Source organism: Sphaerodactylus townsendi, linkage group LG07, assembly GCF_021028975.2.
Source record: "Sphaerodactylus townsendi isolate TG3544 linkage group LG07, MPM_Stown_v2.3, whole genome shotgun sequence".
Taxonomy (NCBI): Eukaryota; Metazoa; Chordata; class Lepidosauria; order Squamata; family Sphaerodactylidae; genus Sphaerodactylus; species Sphaerodactylus townsendi.
Genome location: NC_059431.1, coordinates 104,706,674 through 104,713,028, shown reverse-complemented (window position 1 = coordinate 104,713,028; position 6,355 = coordinate 104,706,674).

The following is a 6,355-nucleotide window of genomic DNA, read 5'->3' as shown; positions in this document are numbered from 1 at the left end:
TTGCTGCTGGTTGAGGAGGCTTCTTCAGTGGGGTGGTTAGAGAGAAGGGGGCAGGCCGTGGGCTGCCAACTCTTCTCTGCTTACAAATTCCACGGCTCTTAAGAACATAAGAGCCTTGCTGGATCAGACCAGACCAGCAAATCCATCTAGTCTAGCATCCTGTTTCCCACAGCAGCCAACCAGATACCCATGAGGGCCAAACATACAGGACATAAATGGAAATGGAAAATAAATCAAGACTGGAGCCCTCCCATACTTCTGCCTCCCAGCACTAATATTCAGAAGTTTTCTGCCTGCCTCTGATATGGGGGCTTCCTTCTATCTAGGGGTCTGCAACATATGGCTCTCCAGATGTTCATGGACTACAAATCCCATCAGCCCCTGCCAGCATGGCCAATTGGCCATGCTGGCAGGGGCTGGTGGGAATTGTAGTCCATGAACATATGGAGAGCCGCAGGTTGCAGACCCCTGTTCTATCACCATTGCTAGTAGTCAGTGATGGACCTCTTCTCCATCAATCTGTCAGAAATCTTTTTAAAGCTATCTATGCTCAGATCTATCGCTACGTACACTGATGGTGAATCCTACAGTTAAACTACTTGTTGAGTAAAGAGATATTTCCTTTGTTTTGAACCTGTATGGCATGCTAACAACTTCTTTCCTGCCCCCTATTCAGACACCGTCCTTAGCCAGGACTTGAGTTTAATCAGTTTCAGAACCGCAACTCTGCTTTGGATCCTGTAACTCCTTTCCATTTGTGTGTCTCACTCATTGCAGAGGCAGGGCTCTGTTGCAGACTGCCTCCCACTCTAAGCACTGTCTAGATCCTCGAAAAGCATCGATCTTATACAGGAACATGTGCTCTACAGTGGAGGAACTTGCCCGCGAAATGAACAAAGAGAAGCACAAGCCCAGGGGTAGGGAACCTGCGGCTCTCCAGATGTTCAGGAACTACAATTCCCATCAGCCCCTACCAGCATGGCCAATTGGCCATGCTGACAGAGGCTGATGGGAATTGTAGTTCCTGAACATCTGGAGAGCCGCAGGTTCCCTACCCCTGCACAAGCCGAAAGAAGATATAGGATTTAAGCCACTGAATTGCTGCTTAATAGCTTGATATAACAAGGGGAAAGGGTGCCAGAGAAGTGAGATGCTCCAGAAAGGGAGTGTAAAGTCTCTCAGCTCACATCTGATCTCTTAACCATGGTTAAGAGAGCAGGAGCAGGGTGTGCTCAGATGCATAGGGGGGTGGGGAAAGGCACCTGAGGCAACACTTGCTCCAGGTGCCCCCCCACCCCCTTGCCCTCACCCCCCCGCGTCCCGCTTACCTTAGCCGATGGGAGCCTTCCGCATGCCGCCCCTCAGCCCAGCCCAGCCAGGCTGCTCCTTCGGCCAGTGGAGGCTCCACTGGCTGAAGAAGCAGCCTGGCGGTATGGGGCCAAGGGGAGGGGTTTGGAGGGTGATTCTCTGCCCCCATGTGACCAGCTGGCGTGCGCCCGGGGACGTGTGACCCCACATGTCTTCGTGAGCACTCTGCCCCTGGGTGTGCTCCAGCCCTTTTATCACAAGGCAAGCCCATGCCCTTCAATGCGATGAAATAAATTGCTGAAGAGAACTCTCATATCTCACTCATTAGCAGTACTCCTCCCCCTGTAAAAATAAAGCACATACTTTTAATTAAAGTACTTGAAAAGAGAGTATTTCATCCTCTTTAAGCGATTCTAGCCTGGGAAATATTTTGAAATCCTTTGTAGTTCATGCACAGTATCTGCATGCGGAGTCTGCATGCTAATTTGTACCGATGAACATATTAGAATGTGCACTTAAAGTGCATTTGAATAATTTTGTAGTGTGGTTTGCGTGTTTGCAGCATAGGTTCTAGTGCACATACAGGACCTAAGTTCTCTTTAAAATGCAGAACAGCTTTTGTTCTCATTAACCGCTTCTGTAAATCATATGTGGTTACAAACCTCCAAAATTGTGGCTGGGGGGAAAAAAGCTGTTTGAATGTAATATCTTCACCTGAGGCCTACAGGAAGTTTATCCTTACTCATGTGTAACGTGCATGTTGAAAGGGGAAAGGACAAAAGACTGGTTTTAAAACAAAAAAAGTAACTGCTTTTAAAAAGTTTCTTTTAATACATTTGATTGGTTCTGCATCATCCCTAATCTTTGGTAGTATTGTGTTGGCTTCAGATATATACTTCAGATATATGTCGGCATAGTAACAAATATTCACAGAAGGTAATGTTTGAAGGTCTCATGACATGTTAAATCTAGGCGCTGGGACTATGTAAGTAAGAGTTCTTAGAAAGCAGACATTGGCCTTTGAAAGGCACTTTCAATCCACTTTCAATGCATTTTGCAGCTGGAGTTTTCTGTGCGAAATAGCAAAACCCACTTTACAAACAGTTGTAAAAGTGGATTGAAAGTGCATTATTCTGCATGGGCAGAAGGGGCCTCAGTTGTTTTGATATTTCTCCAGAATCCTCTTGTTCATCCAAAGTGTTGCAAATCACAGTTGTACATAATTGCCTTATACGTGCTCTGGCTGAATATTCTGGTTATACAGAGTATAATTTTGGTTGAAGCGACACAAATTTTTGCTCATTACCTGTAGGTCTTTAGTTGCCTTATTGACCTACTCAACTGCCCTCCCTTATGACTTTCTTCAGTCTGGTCTTGCCTTTCCTCAGCATGCCCTCCCATATAATTACATATATTTTGGGATTTGTTCAGACTGGGTGTGCGTGCCTAGTCTTACTCCTGCTGACGAGGTGAGGTGGTTGGCACGGAATCCAGTGCTTTGCCACCATTCAGTGAGTGTTCCATTTGGAGTTATTTTTTGCAAGAATTCTTGCCTTTCATGAAAGAGGTACGAGTCTTCCCACAACTGACCAGTATGGAAGTAATGCCATTATTCTTCATCTCAGCTTTTGTCCCGCCCACCCACTCATCCAATCCGCCATCAGTTTTTGCCTGAATTTGCACCTGTGTCCCCATTCACTATTGACAGAGTGCTAATTTCTTTTCATTTCTTTTTGGCTGTAATCAATGCTTCATTGAATCCTACTTATCTGTGCCTCTTGTAAAAAAAACTGGACAGATCAGCATTTTATATCCTAGTATGCAATTTTCATCTGGAAACTGTCATAGTGCTGCTCTGATGAGCTTTCAGATTTTTTCATATTCTGAGATAAATGTTTGCTGCTTTTTGCATGAAACTATGGAAGAGGAGAGCTAAATCCGAGCTCCCATTTTACAAATCTTCTAACTTGTTCAAGAGCTGCTTTTAGATCCAGAAGTATATCCCCCACTTAAGTCCCTGATGGGCAAGGCATAAATGGGTTACTCTATTTTACAGTGTTTGCACATTTTAACATGTCCCACATCTCAGCACCATTTCATTCAGAGCCTTATTATACTATTTATGGGTCCATCTTGTCCCCTATGAAGTAGAAGCATACAAGAACAGGGAATTCCCCACTGAAGCTTAGATTCACAGATGCAGGGGAGTACAATTTGGATGATTAACCATGGCATACAGGTAGAGGGGGCTGTCGAGTATTTTCTTTCCCTGTACCATTTGCCCGTCATGAAGCTGGCCATTTCAGGTTGGGCAAATAGTAGTTCCCAAGGGCCATTTCAACTTGGACCATTTGCTCAACCTGAAGTGGCCCTTGGAGCTTCAGTTTTCCCCATTGAGAAGAAACTTTTATGTAGCGATGGTCTCCATATCTAGTTGAGAATCTGAGTTCTAACAGGAATCTTCTAGCACACCTGCTTGCCAAAGCACAGGATGGATCCAGTAAGTATAACATGTAGTTGGGCATTCCTAATAGCAAATGTGAAAATCCATTAAATGGAGGGAAAGATACAGAGTTGTCACAAGATGCAAAATAGCCATCAAATTAGAGATATCTACCGTTTTTAACGTCCTCTAAAGAATTTCCTGGTATTAACTAATGTTAAGATTTGTTTCAAAGAAATTATAGAGTAAAAAATGCTAAAATTTAAAATCAGCTCATAGAAAGTAACTGGATTAAACTAATGACGGATTTATTATGGCAGCCATCGTTTCTGGTATAACGATTGTCAGAGAAGAGATTGTCTCTCATCAAATCTTAAAAACAGCCTTGAGACTGCCAAAGGCTCTCTGCTGCCCCTGTAAATGGACTGCAGAAGTAACTTGGGAGTTGTTTAATGAATTGTTTAACTATTGACTTTGATAAAAGAGAAACTGAATGACTGCTTGCTGAAACTGGCATAAAACACCTTCCAGAAACTGATGGGGGCGGTGGTCTACATGCTACTGTAAACCTTTTATACAAAAATATATGCTGGCTCTTGTTTTTACTGATAATAAACCAGGTTTGAAATAAGAAATCACTGTCAGTTTCTCTCATTCTGTGTGACAACTTTTCTTGAAGTGTTATTTTATATTCATATCTTGCTCCCTTAAGCTTTATTACAAACACCTACCGGTACTTACTTTTTTTTACAGTATTCTGATATTCTCCCTTCTGAACCAGTGTCTTCTGGTTATGTACAATAGTTGGGGTTTTGCTCAGTTTCTTGAGGGCTTTGTTAAAACTATATTTCAGCATTTGGCTACTTGGGATGTGTCTGCAGTGCAGCCTTAAATGCGTAGCACTGAATGGATAGCAGGGAACCCCAAGTACCCCATAAAAGAAGGAATATTCTTTTCCCCCTTGGTCATGGAAAGCTGTTTTTACAGACTGCATGGCCTTCCACAACTGGTTAATGTAAACTTTCATTGGACCGGGCTGACAGAAGTACATGGAGATATAGTAACAGAAACCTGGTCGTCTTCTGCTTTCTTAAATGTATAATATTAAGGAATTGATTCAGCAATTACACAGTTACTGAATAGTTTCCTTTTGTTAACTCTCTTAGTCCTAATCTACTGATCAGTTAAAGCAGGAAGAAAACAGTAGTGAGTTTGACATACCTTAATTTTTTAAACAAATTTATTCCATCATACTTTTCCCTTTTATCTAAAAAGAAAAAAATATTGCAAATGAATTGCAAATGAACTCCACCCCAGGGACGTAGGTATAGATTTTTTATGGGGGGGGGGGTTCGGGGGTGGGGCCACACCCCCACCCACCCCTAGCGCATGGCCACGCCTCCACAAGCCCCGCCCCTGGCCTAGCGCTTATAAAAGCAGCTCTCCGAGGTCGGGGATGGCAGTCTCCCCTGCCCCTCCCCTCTGGGCAGAGGCATAGAGGGAAAATGGAGCCTGGTGCAAAATCTGAGTTTTGCGCCCCCCCCCCCCCCCGGGCAGCTGCTGTGATGCTGGAATCCACCCCCAAACAGCATCACTTCCAATGGCATTTAAACTAGAGAGCCCAAATTTTCCTTTTAAATCCACCTTAAAGGGAGAATCTGGGGCCCCTAGTTAAACAACATTGAAAGTGATGCTGTTTTGGGGAGGATTATCCCCCACCCTGAAACAGCATCACTTTCAATGTGGCGTAGTGGTTAAGAGCAGGTGCATTCTAATCTGGAGGAACCAGGTTTCCCTGCTCTGCCACTTGAACTGTGAAGACTTATCTGGGGAATTCAGATTAGCCTGTGCACTCCCACACATGCCAGCTGGGTGACCTTGGGCTAGTCACAGCTTTTCGGAGCTCTCTCAGCCCCACCCACCTCACAGGGTGTTTGTTGTGAGGGAGCAAGGGCAAGGAGATTGTAAGCCCCTTTGAGTCTCCTACAGGAGAGGAAGGGGGGATATAAATCCAAACTCTTCTTCTTCTTCTAAACTGAGGACCTCAGATTCTCCCTTTAAATCCATGCCGAAGAGGGTGGATTTAAAACAAGAATCTGGGGAAATTTGGGGGGTTCCTGCTGTCAGGGGTGCAATTGTTAAGCTAGAAGCACCAAATTTTCAGGGCATCTTTAAGAGTCTCTTCTAATGATACCACCCAGGTTTGGAGAAGTTTGGTTCAGGGGGTCCAAAGTTATGGACCCTCAAAGGTGTAGCCCCCATCTTCTATTAGCTCCCATTGAAAACAATGAAGGATGGGGCACTCCTTTTGGGAGTCCATAGCTTTGGACCCCCTGGACCAAACTTCACAAAACCTGGGTGGTATCAGTAAGAGACTCTCCTGATAATACATCCCAGGTTTGGTGAAGTTTGGTTCAGTGGGTCCAAAGTTATGGACCCTCAAAGGTGTAGCCCCCACCTTCTATTAGCTCCCATTGGAAACAATGGAGGATGCGGGCACCCCCTTTGGGAGTCCATAACTTTTGACCCCCTGAACCAAACCTCACCAAACCTGGGTAATATCATCAGGAGAGTCCCCCAAACAACCCCTGAAAGTTTGGTGCT